Here is a 25337-nt window from a genome sequence, read left to right as displayed (position 1 = left end):
GCAATAAACTAAAACCTATTTTTTCTTTTCTTTTTCTTTTTTTTTTTGGCCACATGGCACGCGGGATCTTAGTTCCCCGACCAGGGATCAAACACGCGTCCCCTGCAGTGTCCTAATCACTGGACTGCCAGGGAATTCCCAACTAAAACCTATTTTAATAATCTAGTTTTCCAACAGGTATCCAGCTAGTAGGAAATCAGATCAAGAAAGGGAGTTCTTTAGGGGATTGATAATATAGCACCAAGCTTTAATCCAGGTTTATTGACCATAGAGCCATCTTTTACTTTGCCAAACGATCACATTTTTGTTAGCATTATTTACAAGCCATATTTACTCTTACTATTTACTATTATCAGTGGATAAAGTCACCAAATACTTCAAGAAAAGAATGATATATCCTAATACTGCAAAGAGATCAAGCCTAGGGGAAAGACTCTGATAATACCTTGACGAGCAGTCTGACATCCTTGTGGTGGAAGTTTATTGAACCACTCCCCAACTAGAACTCAGTCAAGTATCAAGAGTCCCCAAGTACCACCCATTTCTTAACTCCCAATTGGAAATCTACTTGAAGGATTTATTGCAGTTTGATTCCTTGAGCCTATTACATTCATTAGTGCCTAATAGTGGTTGATTAGCAAAAGAAAGGGCATGAGTGCTAAGGGGTTGACAGAGCTAAAAGGCCTGGGCAAAAATTACATGTAATTTTCACCCTTTCTGTCACATATCATAAAGTTAACACAGACCCACAATGAGTACAGCAACTAATATCAACTGGTTTTTGTTCATGTTTGGAGAACGAGAAATTCTGCACTAATAATTTCCTCTCCCCACAGGCCCCAACACATCAATGCTCACTTCCACTTCTGTTTTTTTAATTCTTGGCCTAAGGCAACTTTGATTATGCGGATCCTATCTCCTTCCTGAAAATCTAGGTGGAGCTGCTTGTATTCCACGCACGTTTTTCTGTGTTAAAACACGTGAATAAGATTGCCAATGTAGTATCGTGGTCACCTTTCTCTGAACTCCGTGAGGCAGTCCCCTCATCTCTTAAGACATCTGCTTAGACATAGCCCTATTTACCACCAACGTCCAGTCTCGGGAGCCTGCTCTTCCGTGCTTCACAAGCATCCTCAGCAGCCCCTCGGCAGACCCCTCCCCTCCTAAGCCTGAGATTTCAGGTTCATCTCCAACCGAAAACCGCTCCACCGTGGCACTTCATTTTGTCTACCACACTGCTGTCTTTATCTTTATCCCTCTTTGGAGACTGTACACTGCTGTTTTGTTTGGGCAGTTCATATGGCTCTTGGCTCGCAACAGGAGCTTGGTACAAGTTGTACCTTGGCTTTCTAGCCTGGTACAGCTCTAAAGAAACCGTGCACAGAAACGGCAGTCGCCTCTCACCCGACGTGGTCAATCAGACCAGTTAGGAGGAGCTATTCAGTGGGGTTTTTAGTTAAGGAAAGTTTGACGCTGGTCCGAGGAGGCGAGGGGCGGTGGGGAGGAGGCGTCCTCACCAGGCGAGACTCGGCCCGGGATGCGGAGCCCGCCGGGCTAGTAGCCCAGGGCCCCGCGCAAACAGCGGCGGCTACATTCAACCCCCAGCCAGATCCGATCCGGCCCGGCCCGGAAGTGCCCGGCGCCGGAGGGAGGAAGGGAGGGAGGAAGGGCCTTGCGAGCAGACGCTGCCGCGCGCACGCGCCGTCGCGGGCTGGGGGCTGGAGTCGCAACTCGGAAGCCGGAGCCCAGACGGGCCCGGGGCGGGGGGGGCGGGAGCCTGCGCGGGGGCGGGAGCGCCGGAGACGGCCGCCCCTGGCGGCGGGTTTGTTTATCCCGGGGAAGAAGTTTAGGAGCGAGAGATAGGGAAGGAGGGCGGGCCGGGGAGGAGGGATGCGGTTCGGCGGAGGCGGCCGCCACAGGGACTCGCCGCCATCACCTCAGCCGCCTCAGCCGGAGAGGAGCCGCCGCCGGGGCTGCCCGCCGCAGCCCCGCACGTCCGGGTAGGTGCCCCTCCCCCTCCGGGGTCCCGGCCGCAGCCTTGGTCGGTGGCTGCCCCCTCTTTCCTGGGACTCACCTGCACTGAAACCCAGCGACCTCCTCCTCTCCCATTTCGGCGCCCCCATCCCTCTCGGTCTGGGACCCCCCGCTCCTGAGGCGTGCCTTCCGCCCCCGCCCTTCAGCCCCACCTCCGCCCCCCGGACCTCCCTAACCTCGCGCGTCTCTACTTCCCCTGGGAATTACCCCTCCCCCATTGATCTCCCAGCTTCCGTCTACCAGGATCCCCCCGACTTTCCTCCACAAGCCTTGCGCCTTTTTTCTTTTCCATTCTCCCCCCTTTGTACCTGTAGACCTCCTCGCTCGCACCTTGATATCTTGTCCCTTGGCAGTACTGCCCAAAGCGAGAAACTGCAGGCCACCCCCGCGTTCACGTCCATCCCTCCTTATCCCAAACGTATACGCCTGAAACAGTCCCCCACTAGCCCATTTTAGGGTGAATTCTCAGCTCTCCAGCCAGGCCACTCAGTGCCTTCACCCCAGTGGTCATGCCCTCAACCTGCCTACCTCCAGGCACACATTGCCCTCTCATCCGTTCTCTCTCCCCAGGTACATCAAGCTCACTCTGCAGTTCAGGGTCCAAGTCCTGACTTACCCCTTTCTGCTCCCTTCTGCTGCCCTTTCCCCTTACAGTTCTTCTTGAATTGATGCATTTGTGTACTGAATCACAGAAATGGGAGGAGATGGGTGGGATTTCCTCTCTCAGAGCAGTAGATCCAGTAGAAATAGGATTCACCTTCTGCTTAGCCCAACTTTTGGCATCTTTCTCTGTGAATAGTGCCATTCAGCCATACTTTTGAGGCTTCTGATGATTTGTCTGTATTTGAATACTCCTGGGCCTAGGTTGTTTTATTGTAGTACTCATCTTCCCAGTTTTTCCATATAGCTGAACCTCCTGTTTCTTAGACTGGAAACTTAAGTAATAAAAGGTTCATACCTTGGAAAATTACATTTCTCCTGCCATAATGGGAAAGGTGGAATATTTCAAATTATCCTTCTATTATTCTTGAGAGAAATGGTGCCTAGTGGTAAAGAGCTCAGACTCTGTAGCTGAACTGCCAGGATCTAAATCCCTGCCTTTCTGTCTACCAGGTCTGGCCTTGGGCAAGTTATTTAATCTCAGTATTCTTACAGCTGTAGAATAGGGTTAGTGATGTACTTCATAAGATGGTGGTGATAATTGCATAACTTAATGCAGGTAAAATACAACAGTGCCTGGTAAGAGTTCAATAAATGTTCTTTATCATCATCTCTTAGCTTGACTTGGTTTGGCTATTGGTAGGATAATTTTGAGAGAGGAAGGGGGAATGGAAAACTGTCTTTTTGCTCTTTTTTATTTAACACCTCTTTTGAGGTAGCTATGATTCATATTTTGTTACTCTATAAATTAGTTCCTTCTGGTGTGAAAAGTACAGTTTTAGCTCCCTATTTTCAGGTGAGTTACCAGGCTACATGCAGTCCCATTTTCAGGTACCTGTTTGGAAATTTTTATCTTTGTTTTGGGAATAACTGAAGTTGAATTATGTAGCAGATTTATCATAGGGAAAAATGAGGATTTTTGCCAATGAGAATTTTAGTACTACAATTAAATACTCAAACCTGGTTGGATACTTCACACCTACCTGTCCTTTATGTTGAATTGCTACTCAGGATAGAGCTTTGGCTTCATTCCAAAGACTGGTGGCTTTTCTCTTACTAACATGTTATGTTTTATTCACATGACCATGCCTTGATGTGTCCAAAAGTTTACTCTTTAAAACCCTGACAATTTCTGTCATATTTGCTTACCTCCTGTGCGTTATTATTCTTTTGATACATTTTTTAAACACCTCACAAAAAAAAAATCTGAATAGGTACTGTTAACTCAATGTTGTTGTAAGTAGTAAAAGTTTGAAATCACAATTTGCTGTCCCAATTACACATAAAAATGTGTGCATATGGAACTATCAAAGTAAAGTTGTTTGCCTGTGTATAGCTTAAAATATTTTTTGTGTGTCACCAATGGAATGTTCATTAAACTTTGGGTAACACTGCCTTTGCTTATGCTATTCCCTGGCCTAGAATAACCTTTGCTCTTTCCCCTGCATATTCGAGTTCTACTTATCTTTCACCTCTTACTATTTTCATAGTTCTTGCCAACATTGGTTTCTATTCCTTGGCTTTCCTACTGTCTGTATTCTGCATTTGGCTTTGAATAATGCAGACTGCCCCAGTTCAATAAAAATGACTCCCATAGAATCATACTTTTAAAGTTTGTAGAAACTTTGAAGGGGTGGAATAGAATTGATAATTAGTATCTGCTCTGTGCTGAGCACTATTCCTTTGGTTTTGTAAATATTCATTCTTTCCAAAAATATTTAATGAGCACCTACTTCATGCCAGGCATTGGGCATACACAGAGCAGCCCTTCCCAACTGGGGTTCCAGTAAATATTAAGCCCTAATGTTCTAAAGTATCCAAGGTATGTAATAACTACTCTCCTGTGCACCTAAAATGGTCGTATGTCCCATTCTTGAGAGAGAGAACTGAGGAAATAGTTACTTAACTCAGTTTCTGTAGGGTTTAAGTCTTTGAGAAAAGCTCCACCAGAGAATAATAGCACAGACTGTGCTTTTTTTGTAATTTATATCAGTGTGGCACTGGCAGACAATAAGCAAGTAAGAAGATAAAATTATCTTATAAGAGCACTAATAATGTTAAAAACACTTATAACCGCTAATACTTATAAAGCACTATGCCAGCCACTCTTTCAAATGATTTATATATATTACCTTGTTTAACCTCTCAACAATCCATTGAAGAAGGCTTTATTATATCTCCATTTCACAAATGAGGAACCTGAGAATCAGATTACTTCCACAAAATCACACAGCTAAGTAAGCAATGGAGCCAGACAATATGGTTGTAGAGACTGCTACCCTTCGTTGCCTCTCAGACCTTCCAACCTTCCAATTTTTTGTTGGTTACTTTAGACAAGATTCTTCACCTTTCTGAAAAATCGTTTTTTTTTTTAAATCTCAACAATGAGATTCCCCTGTCTTTTAGGTTGTTTAGGGGAGTAAAGAAGATTTAACTTTGTAAAGCGCCTGGTATACAGATGTATCCCAAGTCTTATATATGACTAGATATCGCAGGCATTTGCATTTCGGTGGTCCTGGTCACCATTTTGTTTCCTGACTTAGGTTTATTCACTTAGCAAAAGTTTATTGAACATCTGATCTGTGCCAGGCACTTGCTAAGCTGTGGTAACACACGTTATGGAAAGAGTGTACCTGTATTCATGATGGCAAAACTCTGTTGGGGAATAGAGAAACTAAGCAAATTATTACAAAAATAATAATTACAGTTACGATAACTTCCACAAAAGAAAATTATTGTAAACAACAAAAGCTCACTAATGTATCAGAGAACGTTTGTCTGAAGAAATGACTTTCAGGCCGAAGTCTGAAGGATGAACTGGAGTTACCCAAGCGATGCTGGCGATTTCAGCTTTCTAGGACTGAAAAGTCCTGTGGAGACTGGACCTTAGCACATGAGGCTGGGTGATATGAAATGAGACAGGAGCAGATCACAGTGGTCAATTATTGCTAAGCTCTTTGTACTTAATCCTAAGAGCAGTGGGAAGCCACTGGACAATGTTAAACAGCTGAGTAAGTTACTTAAATTTTTGCTTTAAAAACATCACTTGGCTGCTCTGTGGAGGACAGATTGGAGAGGCAAGTGTAAAAGCAGGGAGACGAGTTAGGCCAGGGCTCCTCAAACTTATCTGTGGTGAAGGACATGTTTTGTTTTGTTTTACTTTCTAGTTTGTGCTGGTACTTTAGTAATACACAGTAAAATGGATGTTGTGGCAGTGTCTGTCAAATTGCTATAAAAATTTCTAAATGCTGCCTCTCAGTTTCTGTATTTACCTTGTCTCACGCCAATAACAGTAGTTCATGGGTCAGTATTGGTCCACAGCTCACACTTTGAGCAGAATTGAATTCACCTATTATAGTCATTTAGGCAAGAGATGATAGAATCTCGGTCCAGACTGGTGGTGATAGAGATAAAGCAGCTGGATTTGACAAATATTTGGGAAGTAAAGTTTAGGATTTGGTGATGGATTTGATTTGAGGGTCTACGGAGAGGAGAAGGCCGATTTCCAGGGTTAGTGGTTCTTGTGCTTAACCTGGGGGAATATTGGGGGAGGAGCAGTTTTTTGTTAGTTTATGGAAACGGGGGAGTATTGATCATAATTCAGTTGGGAATAATCAGTACATAGCTGATAATGGATGTTTCAGTATGGAAGGTGGGGAATGAGATTGCCTAAGGAGAGAGTATAGAGAGAGAAGATAAAGGGACGTGGTCCCCTATGATTCTTCAACATTTAACGTTGAGGAAAAGAAATGGAGCAAAGGAGACTGAGAAGATATAGCCAGAGGTTGGAGGAAAATTTCCTTAGCATCACTGAAGTCAAGGCAATAGACCAAAAAAGGAGGGTGTGGCTAATCTGCTATGTTGATTGAAGCTGAGAAATCAATTAAGTTGGGAACTAAAGAGTACACATTGCATTTAGTGACAGGGAGAAAATTTTATGTCTCAGTCATCAGTCCATCCATAAACTATTAGATGATTTTTGTTTTAATCTGCCAAAGCCACAATTCTAAATTTAGGGTAGAATTTTATCTGTAACATGAACCATGTCTTCCTTCCTGAGCTCAGACCCATGTTTCTATTTATCACCATCTGGGTGTTCTATAAGCATCTCAGACTCTACAACTTGTTCATTCAGAACCTACTCAAATAGAATATGTTTTTTAAGTACTGTTTATTAGGCAGTAACTATTAGACTTTTAGGAATGCAATTAGACCTCAGAGTCTAGGGGCAATGGACAATTAAATATTGTTCAGTGTGATTAGTGCTGTCATAGCAGTTTATTCAGGTTGCCTTGTAAGCACAGAAAAGGAACCTTAAGGAAGGCTTTCTAAGGAAAGTAGAGTGTTGGGCAGAGTGTTTCTGAAGGACAAGTGGAGAGATGGAAAGGGCAATGCAATGGTAGAGGAGTTTAATTTGACAGCATGCAAGTTTGCTGTTTTGCTTAATGTCATCACTACCCATTTAGTCACCAAACATGGAGTTATCTTCAGAGTGTCTTCAAGATTTAAAGATTTTCCAATAGAATTAGAAATGAAAAAGGAGAAGTAACAACTGACACTGCAGAAATACAAAAGATCATGAGAGATTACTACAAGCAACTTAATGCCAATAAAATGGACAACCTGGAAGAAATGGACAAATTCTTAGAAATGCACAACTTGCCAAGACTGAATCAGGAAGAAATAGAAAATATGAACAGACCAATCACAAGCACTGAAATTGAAAATGTGATTAAAAATCTTCCAACAAACAAAAGCCCAGGACCAGATGGCCTTCACAGGCGAATTCTATCAAACATTTAGAGAAGAGCTAACACCTGTCCTTCTCAAACTCTTCCAAAATATAGCAGAGGGAGGAACACTCCCAAACTCATTCTACGAGGCCACCATCACCCTGATACCAAAACCAGACAAGGATGTCACAAAGAAAGAAAACTACAAGCCAATATCACTGATGAACATAGATGCAAAAATCCTCAACAACATACTAGCAAACAGAATCCAACAGCACATTAAAAGGATCATACACCATGATCAAGTGGGGTTTATTCCAGGAACGCAAAGATTCTACAATATATACAAATCAATCAACGTGATACACCATATTAACAAATTGAAAGAGAAAAAACATATGATCATCTCAATAGATGCAGAGAAAGCTTTCGACAAAATTCAACACCCATTTATGATAAAAACCGTTCAGAAAGTAGGCATAGAGGGAACTTTTCTCAACATAATAAAGGCCATATATGACAAACCCACGGCCAACATCGTCCTCAGTGGTGAAAAAGTGAAAGCATTTCCACTAAGATCAGGAACAAGACAAGGTTTCCCACTCTCACCACTCTTAATCAGCATAGTTTTGGAAGTTTTAGCCACAGCAATCAGAAAAAAAGGAAATAAAAGGGATCCAAATCAGAAAAGAAGAAGTAAAGCTGTCACTGTTTGCAGATGACATGATACTATACATAGAGAATCCTAAAGATGCTACCAGAAAACTACTAGAGCTAATCAATGAATTTGGTAAAGTAGCAGGATACAAAATTAATGCACAGAAATCTCTGGCATTCCTATACACTAATGATGAAAAATCTGAAAGTGAAATCAAGAAAACACTCCCATTTACCATTGCAACAAAAAGAATAAAATATCTAGGAATAAACCTACCTAAGGAGACAATAGACCTGTATGCAGAAAATTATAAGACACTGATGAAAGAAATTAAAGATGATACAAATAGATGGAGAGATATACCATGTTCTTGGATTGGAAGAATCAACATTGTGAAAATGACTCTACTACCCAAAGCAATCTACAGATTCAATGCAATCTCTATCAAACTACCACTGGCATTTTTCACTGAACTAGAACAAAAAATTTTACAATTTGTATGGAAACACAAAAGACCCCGAATAGCCAAAGCAATCTTGAGAACGAAAAATGGAGCTGGAGGAATCAGGCTCCCTGACTTCAGACTGTACTACAAAGCTACACTAATCAAGACAGTATGGTACTGGCACAAAAACAGAAAGATAGATCAATGGAACAGGATAGAAAGCCCAGAGATAAACCCATGCACATATGGTCACCTTATCTTTGATAAAGGAGGCAAGAATGTACAGTGGAGAAAGGACAGCCTCTTCAATAAATGGTGCTAGGAAAACTGGACAGGTACATGTATAAGTATGAGATTAGATCACTCCCTAACACCGTACACAAAAATAAGATCAAAATGGATTAGAGACCTAAATGTAAGGCCAGAAACTATCAAACTCTTAGAGGAAAACATAGGCAGAACCCTCTATGACATAAATCACAGCAAAACTCTTTTTGACCCACCTCCTAGAGAAATGGAAATAAAAACAAAAATAAACAAATGGGACCTAATGAAACTTCAAAGCTTTTGCACAGCAAAGCAAACCATAAACAAGACCAAAAGACAACCCTCAGAATGGGAGAAAATATTTGCAAATGAAGGAACTGACAAAGGATTAATCTCCAAAATTTATAAGCAGCTCATGCAGCTCAATAACAAAAAAACAAACAACCCAATCCAATAATGGGCAGAAGACCTAAATAGACATTTCTCCAAAGGAGATATACAGATTGCCAACAAACACATGAAAGAATGCTCAATATCATTAATCATTAGAGAAATGCAAATCAAAACTACAATGAGATATCATCTCACACCAGTCAGAATGGCCATCATCAAAAAATCTAGGAACAATAAATGCTGGAGAGGGTGTGGAGAAAAGGGAACACTCTTGCACTGCTTGCACTCACATGTACCAATGTGAGTTGGTACAGCCACTATGGAGAACAGTATGGAGTTTCCTTAAAAAACTACAAATAGAACTACCATATGACCCAGCAATCCCACTACTGGGCATATACCCTGAGAAAACCATAATTCAAAAAGAGTCATGTACCAAAATGTTCATTGCAGCTCTATTTACAATAGCCCGGAGATGCAAACAACCTAAGTGTCCATCATTGGATGAATGGATAAAGAAGATGTGGCACATATATACAATTGAATATTACTCAGCCATAAAAAGAAACGAAATTGAGCTATTTGTAATGAGGTGGATGGACCTAGAGTCTGTCATACAGAGTGAAGTAAGTCAGAAAGAGAAAGACAAATACTGTATGCTAACACATATATGGAATTTAAGAAAAAAAAATGTCATGAAGAACCTAGGGGTAAGACAGGAATAAAGACACAGACCTACTAGAGAATGGGCTTGAGTATATGCGGAGGGGGAAGGGTAAGCTGTGACAAAGCGAGAGAGTGGCATGGACATATATACACTACCAAACATAAAATAGATAGCTAGTGGGAAGCAGCCGCATAGCACAGGGAGATCAGCTCACTGCTTTGCGATCATCTAGAGGGGTGGGATACGGAGGGTGGGAGGGAGGAAGATGCAAGAGGGAAGAGATATGGGAATATATGTATATGTATAACTGATTCACTTTGTTATAAAGCAGAAACTAACACACCATTGTAAAGCAATCTTACTCCAATAAAGATGTAAAAAAAAAAACAAAAAAGATTTAAAGATTTTGTTTGTTATTGTCAAAGGTGGTTTTGTTTTTGTTGGTTAGCTTTATAATTTATTATATCTATACTTATGGAATAATTAAGTAATAGTAGAATGTAAATATTTTGGTTATGCTTTAATGATTTTTTTTTCTGAATGGGAGAAATTTTATACATACAACTTTTTCTCAGATTTAGCAAATTAAAATTAAAGCCTTGGTAAGGATTGCTAAGAATTTACTACTAAACATCAGTTATATGGTCAATGATGGTGTTTTGGGCTCAGTGGTATAATAACACTCCCCTGATACCCTAAATGCTATTTTAGGTAGTTGTCTAAATGTCCCTAGACTTAAGTCTTACATCATAGTAGAACACAGTTCATCTTCAGGAATTACTTTATGAAGAATACTGTAGTTGGCAAAACCTTAATTGACAAGAAAATAGTGTATTAGAAGGGTAAATGATGTTAAAATGGATTTTAAAAACACAGTAAATAAAGGTTCTAAGACATCTGTTTTAAAATAACAGGAAGATAGGGTCAATCAAAATTTTTGCTTCTGAAATACCTTCTTGAGTTTTTGTAGAAACATCGTTGTGTTATTCTGATCTGCTAAGGCAGTCTTCCTTATATTTTATATTAAGAAAGTTGTAACTTAAAAATTTTATTTTTATTAGTTCCTACTGGCTTTTACTCTTGTCTTCTCCCTGGTTTTTTTAAAAATCTTAATAAATTCTTGTACGACAACTATGTATTTTTCATATATTATGGTTCTTATAGGTATACTTTCCCAGGCCTTTTGTTTATATGCATAAGTAGAATTCTTCTGATATTCTTCAGACTTGCCTACATGTTCTAAAGGACAGAATAATTATTAGCATTAAATTCTGAATTATATAACTCTGTGAAACAGCACTTTACATACATAAAAAATAGCAGTTTTTAAAAAATTTGACCTACAAATATAAAATTGCATTACCTCAGACTTTGGTTGGGGTATGTTGTTTATACACTTGAAGGGAAAGTAATATAGTAATAAAAATACTTAGGAGTAACAAATACAAAAGAAAGAGGTTTCACTCTGATATTAGGTAATGCAAGGTCTCAAAGGTTGTAGTGTAACTGAAATGTAGTATGAGGCTTTTAAAATCTTATTTGAGATATGTTAAAAGAAGATACTGTGTTTCCTGTTTGGGTATGTTTTCTAAGCAAATTTCAGTTTTTCCTTGTGAAAATGCATTTTAATCCCCTCCCTTTTGCCCCATCAAAATTAAGTGATTTTTAAGGTAAAGCGTGCTCAAGGTGGTTTTTTGTTGTTGTAATTTGGATGCAATTTTTGGTGTTTTAGTGGGAAATTACCCTGAAAGGTAGTTTTCATCCAATAAGACAAAGGCAACCCCCCCCAAAATATTGAATATTAATTAAGTCATCCTGAAATTACCAAGGCAAGTATTGACACAGGAATATTTAAATGAATTGAATTTTATTTAATTAAAATTTTTTGGTGGTCACTCTTAGTATAAGTTTAAACCTTTGTTAACCAGTTATTTAACATTGTGGTTAAGTTCAATATGTCCAGTTTTGTTAGAAAAGCTCAAGTAGGGCATGGGCACACACCAAGCATATTTAGTTATTTGCATTCAAAGTGTATTTTTTAAAAAGTGAAGATACTTTTTCATGTCAGCATTTTATCAGTGGCATTTGAGAACTGGCTTGAATCAAGTGGTACTTGGGAGGTATCTTGAGTTATGCTTTACTGTTGATAATTTTTATTTTCTCAGGTGTCTCATTTTCACTGTTGTTTTGTCTGCCTGCCTTCTCCCCAGCCAAAGTCCTTTATTTGTTCATCAAATTGTATAATGAAACCAGTTATTTTTCCCTAGTAGAATATAACCAGGTTTAGTTGAACATGGGCCTGAGAAACTGACAGCTTACTACAGTGTAAATGGAATATCCTCATAGATCATTTTGGTTTAAAGGGGAAAAATGCCCTTTTTTAAAGCATTTGTACCAGAGTTGTCAAGTACTTTAGATATTTTATCTCATTTACTTCTTATCACTAACCCATGAGGGTCATACCATAAGATTTTGAATCGTACTTGCCTGCAATTTGAATCGTACTTGCCTGCAATACCATAAGATTTTGAATCGTACTTGCCTGCAATTACCGTAATGCACCACTGCTTTATGTACGCCACAGAGAGACAGCACTGTCAGTTAAAATTGTAAAATGCCATCAATTTTAGATATGTTAAAATATGAAAAAAATATGGGTATCCTAGAATTTATTAACCGTGCCATTAGTGCTGCTTCATTTTATGGTTATCACGCAAGGTCTTCAAAATAGCTAACCTCCCAGCGTCAGGTGAAGTCAGTATAAATTTAGTTTTGCTTAACTTCAGAGATCTCTGGGCAGTATAGCACAGAGGTTAATAGAGTGCATCCAGTCTGCTTTTTAGTAGCTTTGTGACTTTAGGTAAGTTACTTAGCATCTCTGCCTCAGTGTTCTCATCTGTAAAATGGAAAGGATAACTACTTCCCTTGTAAGAGTTGTTACAAGAACCAAATGAGTTATATTTACATTTAGAATAGTGCTTTCCACATAAGTTGCTTTGTGTAAATGTCGGTTAATTAAAACAGTGATGCTATTTCTGATCTAAGATAAATAAGTAGACAGTGTTCTTAAAAGGAAGGGAAAAAGGGAACCATTAGAACCTTATCTAATGGTTCATTGGTGTTTTGTGCACACGATGGAGATTAAAGTATCTTATTAATTTGTCTTTTAAGTCTAATGTAAGATTGCAGTCTTGATGATTTCGATATCTAAATTCATAAAAATAATACCACTGTATAAAGGTTCAACTGAAATTCGCTTTCCTTTCATTTCTGTTATGACATATTTAGTCAGAATATTGATGTGCTATGATAGATGACTTAAAAATAACCTGTTATATACTTATGATTCCTGTCAAACTCATAGGAAATTCATTCAGAAATATTTTTAAAGGATTTCAGTATTAAAGAACCATGTTTAAATTTTAGTTAAGACATCTGGCTTCTTCATTTTGAAGTATATGGAGGAAAAGTAATACTGAGGCAGTTTTTATTTATTTTAATGGTTTTAATATGTACCTGATTCTGTTGCTTCATTTGAGATTTAAAATCTTGTCATTTACCCTGATATAAAAATAAGGCCTTCCTTTGAACTTCTTGATATTTCCCTTTTTCCCACTTTTGCCTTGTTTTTATTTTATTCTTTTTGTTTTGAGCTCATATCATTTATTTACTCCATTAATTGACCAACTGTTAAATGCTGGGTTCTGTGTTTACAGTGATGAATTGGAAATAGCCCTTGACCTGTTAGAGTCACTATTTGGGATTTTTTAATACTGTTTAGTCATTGAGTGCTTAGGCACAGTGCTGAAGACTTCATATATCTGCTCTTTTTGTTTCAATCCTCATAACTACCTTTCTAGGGTGTTCATTACTTTAAAAATATTTCCACTAAATAAATGGCAGAGAAGAGTGAACTCTTGGTAGATGGAAGGGTGGTGAAGATAATGTGGAGAGGGAGAGCTTTGGTGTTAAAATTCTTTTCAGATTAGTGTTTTCTCTCCTAAAAAGGATATGACTCTTGCATTCTGTTACCCTAATATAGCCGCCTTTGTTTTAATATAAAAATGTATTAGATTAGCATGAGGGAAGATTTTTAAAAGTGTTCTGTCCCAATTTTAGGGTGGAGGGAACATGACACTGGGAATAGGATTGTATTATAAACATTTAGGCATCAAGGTTGCTCATTTATTGAATATTTATTTGCTTTTTTATTTTACATAAACTTTTATGGAGTATAACATACATTCAGAGACAAGCATGTAACATCGTACAGCATCAACACCCTTGTTTATGGCTTCTTACATCAGTTTTTATGTGATCCATCCATGTAGTGTGTAGTGGTATCTTCTTCATTCTCATTCTATTGTATTCCATCCCATTGTATGACTATGTACATGTACCGTAATTTATCCATTTTATTGTTGATGAACATATAGGTTGTTTCCAGTTTTGAGTCACAATGAATAGTGCCCCTTATAGAATATTCTTTTATCAATACATATCTTTTGCTGCACATCTGCACATCTTGCTGTAGTAGAACTTTTTGGACCGTGTGTGCTTTTGTTCAGTTTTAGTATACATTACCCAGTGTTTTTCAAAGTGTCTTTTCAGTAGTGAATGAGAGTTTTATTTGTCCCACATACTCTGCAACGTTTGCTTGATATTGTTTCATTTATTTAGCTATTCTGGTGGGTGTAAAGTGGTATGGCTAGTTTTTCAAAATATACACGATTCCTTTCTTCACTCATACCCACGTACCCCTCCCATGTGCACACCAAGGGAAAGTGGAATAGAGACGTGTATATTTTCATAAAACCCATCAAATGATTCTGGTTGCCTTGTCAGTTGATAAGATGCAGAATATAAAACAAATGTAAGTATAATTTAAGGAAAATGAGACTGTCATGAAAATTACAACTTCACTGTATAGTTTACTGACTTTCTTACAAATGGTGCATTTCTGCCTAACTATTGCTAAACATGGGACAGGTTTTAAGATTTTGCAAGCTGGTGAAAAGTTTTGTAGGCCCTTTTATTGAGTGAGTCTGCAACATTTCCCCAAAGCTCTAATTATGCAATACTGGAATGCTCTTGCTCTTATTTGATTATCTACCCAGATTGTAGGTTATGTTCATTCATTATTTTGTGAGGTTTTGCTACCCCTTAAATAAGGGAAGTGCTGTCTACCCAGCAGAGTTGACTCAGTTTTCAGAACTTGAAAGTTGAGCAAATTTTACCAAATGCCCACAGCATGCTACGTATTGTTTTAGACTTAATTTCTTGTTATTTATGGAGTTTTTCTTGTGTCACAGAAGGCAGTGTTGCTACTAAATTTTTTTTAAAATTATCCAATTGTGTAGTGAATACCAAGGATGTGAAAAATACTTTTGCCTGTGTATCTTTTTCAGGGTTAGGATTGTGGTTAGTCTCTTCTCATTCCCCAGTCAAGTAGATCATGTTAGAATCATATGTAGGGATGCACCATTCCTGTACCTTTTGTGAATCATAATTAGTTGTTGATTTCTTCTGTTAAGTCACACATACAGACTCATAACTGCAGATAAGCTCATAGTTTTCCCTTTTTAACGTTGTCTTATGCCTTTTTAGAGCTAATATTTTAATATCTGACTTTATTTCTTACTGCTGCAAAGTACTGTTCGTGGGTAGCACAGCTGTTTGATAAATACTTGTGCTCTACATATTCATAAGTAGTTACTGATTATTGCTAGTCATAAGAATCTTGGAGTTATTAGCTCATCATCGGAAGAACTGAGATGGCATTCATGTACTTAAAGTGTTCTCTTGAGGTATAAGAACAACTCAGTTTATTTTTTTGCAAAGCATTTCCTTGAGAGGCAGGGCTGGTAGGTGGATGGCAATAGCCTCCTTTGATTTAGTCTAGCTTGACCATTTGTTACATTATTTCAGAAAAGACTGGATTAAAATCCAGGGTGTCCTAACAATGCTTTTCATGGATCATTTTGCTTCATTTCTTTCTCTTTCAACTTCTCTCTTTCTTTCCTTTTTTTTCCTCTTTTCTTCCCCTGTAAACTAAGTAACTATATGAAATGTTTTTCTTTAAGAAAGTGTGATTCCTTAAGGAGGAGTAAGCCATTTTAATGGTTGTAGACATGCAGGGTGTAATGATAGAGACATATAGATCCCTACAACCCTGTATCCTAAGGCATGCTGTTTTGCCCATTTCTTTCCCCTAGATTTTATGATTTAGAGTTCCCCAAAGTGGTAGTTCCTCTTATCTTTTTCAAGGATGGTGGTTTTTCCTGCTTTTGTCTAGGATAGTACTAGTTTATGTCTTTTGTCCCAGCATCTTGTCCAATTTAACATTTGTAATGATTGTTTAATTTTTACTGAAATACTATTATTAATAGTTGCATTAAAATAAGCCTTAGTGGGTTTGGTAGAATTTTTATTTCCAGCTGCTGCCATGGTCTAGTCTAGTGATAGGTGAGAGACATGTGTAATAATGAGTTCTGCCTTTAACAGGTGGTAAAATCTGAAAGGAATCTTAAGTACACCTCTCTTTCCCTAACCCATCTCAGATACAGTGTAACCAGTGACAGTATCAAGGTGAGGATCTCCATGATTAGAAGTGGGCTGGGACATAAATGATTAGGGGGTAACTAACTCCTCTTGGTCTCAGGTGGCGGTAAGAGATTTGATGCCTCCGCCTTCATTGACTGCTTTGGGTACCAGCCTGTTCCACGTTCATGCAGCTTGCAAGATTCATGAAGTCACAAGGATAGCAATAAGTGGTGTCAGTGAGAAATTGTAGGTTATGTAAGCTGAAATAGTGGTTGAGCAGTTCTGCCATAGAATGAGTGAGCAGCACTGTTTAGTAAAGCTTTGTGTAATGATAGAAATGTTCTATGATTCCCACTTTCCATTATGGTAGCCATTCACCACTGTGTATGTTGAGCACTGAAAATGAGTCTAGTACAACTAAGGAGCTGAATTTCTAGTTTAATTATTTCATCATTTGGTAAGACTTTTATTTTGCAACAAATCCTCTTGAAATCAATTAGTTAAAAACAGAAGTACATATTTAATGAAAGTCTACACTTCAGAAGCTGTTCTGCTCTTTTTAAAGATTTTCTACACCATTGCTCAGCAACCCAAATAACAGCGTACAGTGGGTGGTTAGACTGATACAGAATGGAGGGTTTACAGAATTGTTGTGATAAAAGAACAAAGGAGTGAAATGTTAAGCGTGCTTACTAGAGAGTTTTTGAAGTGATCCACTGTGGGTTTTGAGTTTGATAAGGAAGGAAGGGAAGCCATAAGGGGGTAATGACTTAAGAAGAGTGGTATGGACTCAGTGAAGTGTTGGTAATAAGAGCTGTTGGGGGATTAAATTGATGACAGAATAGGAATAAGTTCTGTTATTAAAATGATATATTCAAGTTTATTTCCATGGTTGATCAAGCTATCCTAGGTAGTAAGTTCCAAGTCAGAATCTCTGAAAAAGATTGCTAAAATTTTAAGTGGGTGAGATCATTCAGGAAGGTAAAAGAACTTTGATGCTGGTAGGGAAGAAGTCCACTGGAGTGCAGTCATCCAGGGTGGTGGCAGGAATAGTAAAGAAGACGATGGAGACAGTGGTTGAAGTCCTCCATAAAGGAGTCTAACTCAGAGAGGTGAGTAGGTGATTGCAAGAGAGAAGAATGTAAGAGAATTTTGTAAGAATGGACTCATGCAGTTGCCATACAGTTTTGTTAGGTTGCAAAAGTAGTCTGGAAGCAACAGTGGTGAGTCAGCAGAACTCTTTAACTACACCTCCAACTCCTTTTACTATGGGGTTCGCCAAAAAGTTCATTTGGTTTTTTCCATAAGATGACTCTAGTGATGCTTAGGTGTCTTTAACTTCATTCGAAACAAATTTTGTAGATTGTATTGTGACAGCTGTCATATCAGCGTGCATTAAAAAAAACTTATCAAATTGGTGAATTTTTGTGTAGCCATTTTAATATTGAAGGTGGAAGAAAAACAACATTTTCAGCATAGTATGCTTTATTATTTCAAGAAAGGTAAAAACACAACTGAAACGGAAAAAAAAGATTTGTGCAGTGTATGGAAAAGGTGCCATGACTGATCAAACGTGTCAGAAGTGGTTTGCGAAGTTCCATGCTGGAGATTTCTTGCAGACGATGCTCCGTGGTTGGGTAGACCAGTTGAAGTTGATAACGATCAAATTGAGACATTAATTGAGAACAATCAACATTATACCATGGGAGGTAGCTGACATACTCAAAATGTCCAAATCAAGCATTGAAAATTATTGGCGCCAACTTGGATATGTGAATTGCTTTAATGTTTGGGTTCCACATAAGTGAAAAAAAACCTTCTTGGCCATATTTCCGCATTCAGTTCTTTATTTAAACGTAACAAAAATGTTCCGTTTTTAAAACAAATTGTGACAGGCAATGAAAAGTGGATACTGTACAATAATGTGGAACGGTGGTGGGGCAAGTGAAATGAACCACCACCAACCACACCAAAGGCCGGTCTTTATCCAAAGAAGATGATGTTGTGTATATGGGGGGATTGGAAGGGAGTCCTCTATTATGAGCTCCTTCCAGAAAACTAAATGATTAATTCCAACAAGTTCTGTTATTAACATAATATATTCAAGTTTATTTTCGTAGTTGGTCAAGCTATCCTAGGTAGTAAGTTCCACTGAATCCCAATTAGACCAACTGAAAGCATCACTCAACGAAAAGTGTCCGGAATTAGTCAACAGAAAACACATAATCTTCCATCAGGGTAACACAAGACCGCACGTTTCTTTGATGACCAGGCAAAAACTGGTTCAACTTCACTGGGAAGTTCTGATCATCCACCGTATTCACCAGACATTGCACCTTCGGATTTCCATTTATTTCGGTCTTTACAAAATTCTCTTAATGGAAAAAATCTCAATTCCCTGGAAGACTGCAAAAGGCACCTGGAACAGTTCTTTGCTCAAAAAGATAAAAAGTTTTGCGAATATGGAATTATGAAGTTGCCTGAAAAATGGCAGAAAGTAGTGGAACAAAATGGTGAATACGTTAAGTTCAGTAAAGTTCTTAGTGAAAATGAAAAATGTGTCTTTTATTTTTACTTAAAAACCAAAGGAATTTTTTGGCCAACCCAATAGATCCTTCACAGGTGTAAGAAAAGGATATGATTTTAGCAGTTCTATTTGATCTGCTTTAGTTAGGTATTTGCCTCTCTGACCTTGCCTTTGTTTCTCCAGTGCCTGACCGATTTAGGTTCTTAATAAATGTTTGCTCAGTAAATGCTAGATGAATGTGAAGTTGTTCCAGTGTCCTGGAATTCTAGAACAAAGAACATTGCTTAGACACTTTTAAAAAGTGATTTGAAAACTAGTAACAGGAATTGTTACTTTGTTTTGTTTTTGGCAGCACCGGGTGGTTTGCGGGATCTTAGTTCCCTGACCAGGGATCCGAACCCAGGCCCTCGGCAGTGAAAGCGCGGAGTCTTAATCACTAGACCCCCAGGGAAGTCTCACTTTTTTGACTATAATTAAATGAGAAGGAAGAGAAATATGAAGGCAAAAGACTGTATTATGACTTGTTAAAAAAAAAAAACTAAGGAGGCAAAAGCTTTAATCAAATGTTTACTCATATTTTTCTAAAATAAAAGAGATGAGGGGAAGAGTAGGAGAAGGGAGAGGGAGAGAATGTAGGTTTTATTTTGGAGGAATGTTTTAGGACTCAAATAAATCTGAAAAAAGCCTAGGGTTAATGTTAAGTGGATCCAGAACTGGCAACTAACTGTGCAGAAACTAAGTACTTTATAGACATTACCTCCTGTAACACTCACTATATTCTTTCTGTATGAGAAATTATTCCCTTTCTGAAGTTGAGAAATCTAAGGGCCAAAAAGGGAAAGTAACTTGTTCAAGGGTTATAAAACCTAAAAAAACTTTTTTTTAAAACTTGCATTGTTTCATATACACATCTTTTCTTACGTGTACATTTCAGTGAGTTTTGACAGATACGTTCACCTGTGTAACAACAGCCCAGTCAAGAGACAGATCAATTCCATTACTCCAGAAAGTTCTCTAGAAGGTTCCACAATTCCTGAGAGACACTTTGGATGTCAGTCTATCTTTTTACAACTACACCTCCACATTACTTGCATTAAAAGGGAGACGGAAGTTGTTAGAGATAAGCAGTATGAGAGCAGCAGCGTGAGAGCTGTGTTCATAGCTCATGTAAATAGCTCATGGAGAGCCAAGTGATAAAGGTTGAAAAAGTAAAAACAAAACCTCAACAACATACTTAGGCAAATTTAACTCTGTTCTTCTTCATAGTTCATGAGATTATTACTGTTTTGTAAACTAGTTCCACTTTTTAGTTTCATATTAATACTCATACACATTAAACTAATTTATTGAGTGCTTTCTGTGTACCAGACACTATACTAGGTGTCTTCTATACATTCCCATTCAGTACACCAGTCATTTGAGATAATTACCATTTATTATTCCCATTTTACAAATGAAATTGAGGCCCAGAGAGCTTACACAGCTTCAGGATCTGCACCTAACTCTAAATTCAGAAACCAAATTCTCAACCCTGATGGTGTTCCATGGATAATTCTGTAATACTAAATTATATCTGGTACTTTGTTTTTCAGGAGGCAATAAATTATGTACTGTCTAGTAAATATGTAATGCCTTTCTAGTAGTTGACTTCAAATCTAGTCAATATGTCTTTGCTTAGTATCTGCCATCGTATACACTAGGCAGTGGTTACGTAAAGGTGAAAATATAATCTCAAGGAGTTCAGCATATTTGATGGATTGAAAAAAACGATAGGATTTTCAGTTAAAAATCCTGGATTCAGGGACTTCCCTGGTGGTCCCATGGTTAAGACTCCGTGCTTCCAATGTAGGGGGCGCAGGTTCAATCCCTGGTCAGGGCACTTAAGATGCCACGCGCTGTGGGGCATGGCCAAAAAGTGGGAAAAAAAAAAAATCCTGGATTCAATTTCTGAATTTTTTTGTCTTTTTTTTTTTTTTTAAACTCTATGACCTTAGATCATATTGCTTCTGTTTCAGTTTCCCTTTCTGTAAAATAGAAGTAACTACTTCACAGGGTTGTTTAGAGGATCAAATGAGATAATATGTATAGGAGTAAAATTCTAAAGTGTGAAGTAAGATCTTACAGATTATTGTACTAATAATTACAATAAATTTGATTAATTCTATATAAGAGGCATTGGTTATGAAAGTGCTTGGGTAGCTAAGGAGTAATTCATTTTACTGAAGAAAATGGTATGGGAGTAAACAAACGGTTGGTTAGTAAACATTTTACAGAAGAAGTGGCAATCAAGATCAACAGATTAAAACACTGTTGGTGCTTAAAGAAGGAATAAGGTTAAGTTATCTATTGTTTGTTGATTGAGATAACTTACTCCTCTTGTGTTTGATAAAGAGTGTGTTGTTATAATTTATAAATTAGATCTTGAATAAAGATTCTACCTGAAGGGACCCCTGAGATCAGTTCAAATAATGCCATCCTTCCTTGTCTCCACAGGGCTTAGCTCAGCGTAGAACCTCCCAAGATACTCAAACAGGTCAGTGAATGAGAGAGAGAGACTATAAAGGAAGAAAGGAATGAGTAAAAAAACCCCAAAGGAATGGGGAGTGGGGTGGGGTCTTGCAGCTTGGCCATAGTGAGTAGTCTCCTGACTGCTAGTCTTGCCCTGTTTTGGTTCACCACAGTTTATATATCACTATAATTTAAAATCTTACCTCATGAAGTTTAATGACCATAGTCATAAACTGCCATGCTGAGTATTTAAATAAGGCTGATTTTTTTTAACTCCCAATACTGTCTTTATAAGATTTCTGGAAATAGCCTCCTTTTACTTATATTTTTTCCTTCACCCTCCTCTGGAAATAGCCTCCTTTTAAAAAGTGAAATATTTGCTTCATACATTTTAAGGGGATATGACTATTAATATAGATGCAGATAGGCTTATAATTTTCTTATTGTGCCTTGTATATGTTATTACACAAGTAATATGAAAACAATTGAACTTGTAGCAACTAGCATGACATATAAATCTAGTTTTGTTTTTTGTTTTTTTTTTGCGGTACGCGGGCCTCTCACTGTTGTGTCCTCTCCCGTTGCGGAGCACAGGCTCCGGACGTGCAGGCTCAGCGGCCATGGCTCACGGGCCCAGCTGCTCTGCGGCATGTGGGATCTTCCCGGACCGGGGCACAAACCCATGTCCCCTGCATCGGCAGGCGGACTCTCAACCACTGCGCCACCAGGGAAGCCCCTAGTTGTTTTTAAATGACAATTTTTTTTTTTAAATGGTTGCCAAAGAGCCAGACTGTCCTTAATATGTAATGCTACAGGAAACGCAGTCAGGTTCTGAAGTGATCTGTAGTCGATTTTTTTTTCCCCAAGTTCATTGCACTGTGAGGAAATCATGTAGTGATATTGAGTACATTTTAGTCTACAGTGTATGAGTCTTACTGTATAAGCTTATGTTAGAACTGGATAGGATTTAGTGATTCTCGCCCTGAATGCTTTGTTTAGCCAACAGCTCAGTGATGTGCAAAAGGGCATGTGTTCTGAAACCAAAAATGGCCAGGGTTAGAATCCAGGTCTCCCAACACATGGACCCCAGGGCTTTTTTCCATTTTTACCTTTGTTAAGGAAAATGACATTGCATCTATGTCAAGAAATGTTAAATAACTTTTAGTTTTAATCTTTTTTTAAAAAAAAATACATTAAAGCGACAGAAATGGAGTGATTTTTGGGGGTTACAGTGTGTGTACACGGGAGTTGACTTTTAGTTTTTTGGTTTTTTTTAAGGGAGAACCTTGGCATTGAATGACAAGGCAGCAGTAAGCAGAGGCTTTAAATCCCTGCTTGTGTACAAACCTTCACCAACATGTATTAATGGCTTTTAGGATTTATCAAATAGAGAAAGAGTTCGTCTTAAAATGTCTGTATTTTCCTTTACTAATAAAGTTTCCATATATATGTTATTAGAACTACCTCCTTACTATCGGTGTTAGAGGGTGTTGTAGATTTCAAAACAGATTCCATAACACTGGAATAAGACCCTGAAACAAAGAAGTTGAAAACTAGCCCAAGAGATCTACCTCTCAGGATAATACTCAGGTAAAATGGAAGACTTAGTCATAAGTAGAGGACAGATGGATAGCTGCAGCAGGGATGGTGAGATTTTTGTATTATTGGTAATAATAGCTTTCTGGTCTAATCCTCACACTAGAAATGTGATTCTCAGTGTGAGATCCCTAGAAGAGCAGCATCAGCACCCTCTGAGACTTGTTAGAAATTCAAATTCTGGGGCCTAACCGAGACCCCCTGAATCATTAATCCTAGGGTTGGGGCTCAGTATTCTGGTTTCACAAGGCTTCCAGGTGATTCTAATGCACAGTTAAATTTGAGAATCACTGCCCTAGAAAAATATAAACCTGTGAGTCTACCATTTGTAATCACTTAGAGGCTGGCAGTACTTGGTTGGACCATATCAAATTACCCATAGTCTCCTGCTTTTGATTTACCAAAATTTCAAATTACCAAGTTTTAAAGAAAAGTCACCTTTTATTTTGGGCAGAGAGTTCAAACTGTAAAACTGCTATTTCACTTAGGCCTCTCAATAACCAAAGTAGGAAAAAATTAAGGGCCCCAGTAAGAGACTATAAGGTAAATGGAAGTACTTGCGCAACGTGTGTGTGTGTGCGCGCGCTGACGCGCACGCCCTGGGTGATTTCATCATAAGCCGTGACTCCTGTGTGCCCGTCCACTCCCCCGCAGCTCTTTTAGCTTTCCTCTTCTATAGGAGTATATATAGTCAGGAAGCAGGAATGGTCTTCCCACCCCCAGCCATTTTTTTTCTTGAGGGTTCAGAATATTTCCGTTGCTATATCCTTCATCAGCTCCTGTTCCTGCCCCCTAAGATTTTTACTAGAACCTGTGTCTAGATGTGCTGCCACTGAGTTGAATCACTCTCCTGAGAGTCACAGCTGTTTCTGTTTCAAAGAGGAGCCTTTCTCTCCGTGTTATATGCATTTTAGTGAACTTCAGTAAACTTGAGATAAACTGGTTTTAAGTGATTGGAACCACAAGATGGCTTTTCTCCATTATTTTCCTCAGACCATTTAATTAGTCCCTTCCCTCTTTTTAAAAAATAAACACTGAGCATTGTGCTAGGCTTTGCATTGCAGAAATGAATAAAACAGAAAAACCTTCAAGAAGATCATAGTTTAGGTAAAAACACAGCTGTTCTGTGCACGTAAAACTCAGTAGTAAAAGGCAGTAAATGAACGGAGGGTGATGGAGGTGGTAGGTGTATTTAATGGGAGCTGACTATGGCAATCAGTAACCAATTTCAGTTTTCTAAATGGGCATACTGTGTTATGTACTGCTTTCCCTCCTGCTTATAATGCTTCTTAAAAATAGAATTCGTAATTATATTGCGATTCATATTACATAAGAGTCAAAAGAATAGGAGGTCACCTTCCCACCCCCAGTTCCACTTCCCACTGTAAATTGTGCCTGCTTTTAGTTCTAGACAGTATTGCCTACCTCTGTGAATGATAGTCTTGTTTCTCTCCTCACTCCGTCAATCTCCCAATTATTATTCGTTGTTAAGGCTACATCATCAATGTGTTTGCATTTTAATTTCTTTTTTGCTTTATTTGCAGACCAATTCTAAAAATTTTAAACCTGGAAATATTTATAATGTGATTATGTAAATACTTACTATAGAACAAAGTAGGGTGGCCTCACAGAAAATGAAATGTAATCCTATGTACATAAAAACTTTACCAGTGGAAAATTTTCTAAGTGTCAAATTATAGTGAATTCTCTTAGTTCTTTTTTAGTTTCCTTCTCTACTGAGACCTGTTCAATTCTGTTGTTTTTTCAAGCCCATGGTTTCTTTCTTTAGGGTTCGTTTTCATTTGGTTAGAGCTGTGGTCTTCAAAACGAAGCATCCACATAAACGGGTTACACAAGATAATTTTGGGGGGTGTCAGAATATATTAAAAATTAAATTATTTAATTTTTATCTGATTATTTTAATTTTGATATGCTTTATAATATATATAAATATATTACTATAATAATACATTAATTTATAAATAGACATGCATGCTTAGAGCAGATGATTTTTAATCATAAAGGCACGTTATACAAAAAAGTTTGGAGTTCATTGGGTTCATTGAGTAATTTTCAATATAGAATGACAGACTTTTCAAGTATTTGCTGTCTGAAAATGTCCTTTCTTCAGCTTGCATTCCTGAAGAATTTTGAGTATGAAATTCTAAATTCAAAATTTTTCTTAAAAACCTTAAAAGCATTTCTCCTTGTATCTTAACAGCATTTAGATTTCAGTGTGACTGGTTCCTTTGTAGATAACATGAGAAGTTTTAAGATTTTCTCTTATTTGGTGGAACTTTGAAATT

General features: G+C 38.1%; 1 protein-coding gene across 2 annotated transcripts in view; it reads left to right on the top strand.

Annotated features, from left to right (window-relative positions):
* The first annotated feature begins 1858 nt into the window (after positions 1–1858).
* The window catches only part of SPOPL (speckle type BTB/POZ protein like), a 61641-nt gene continuing 38162 nt past the window's right edge, over positions 1859–25337 (top strand). For both annotated transcript variants that reach the window (XM_060152960.1, XM_060152959.1), the window contains exon 1: positions 1859–2000. The gene's annotated coding sequence lies outside the window, so the exon portion shown is untranslated. The remainder of the gene's footprint in view (positions 2001–25337) is intronic.

Source organism: Lagenorhynchus albirostris, chromosome 6 (assembly GCF_949774975.1).
Source record: "Lagenorhynchus albirostris chromosome 6, mLagAlb1.1, whole genome shotgun sequence".
Lineage (NCBI taxonomy): Eukaryota > Metazoa > Chordata > Mammalia > Artiodactyla > Delphinidae > Lagenorhynchus > Lagenorhynchus albirostris.
This window is presented reverse-complemented; position numbering and strand designations above follow the sequence as displayed.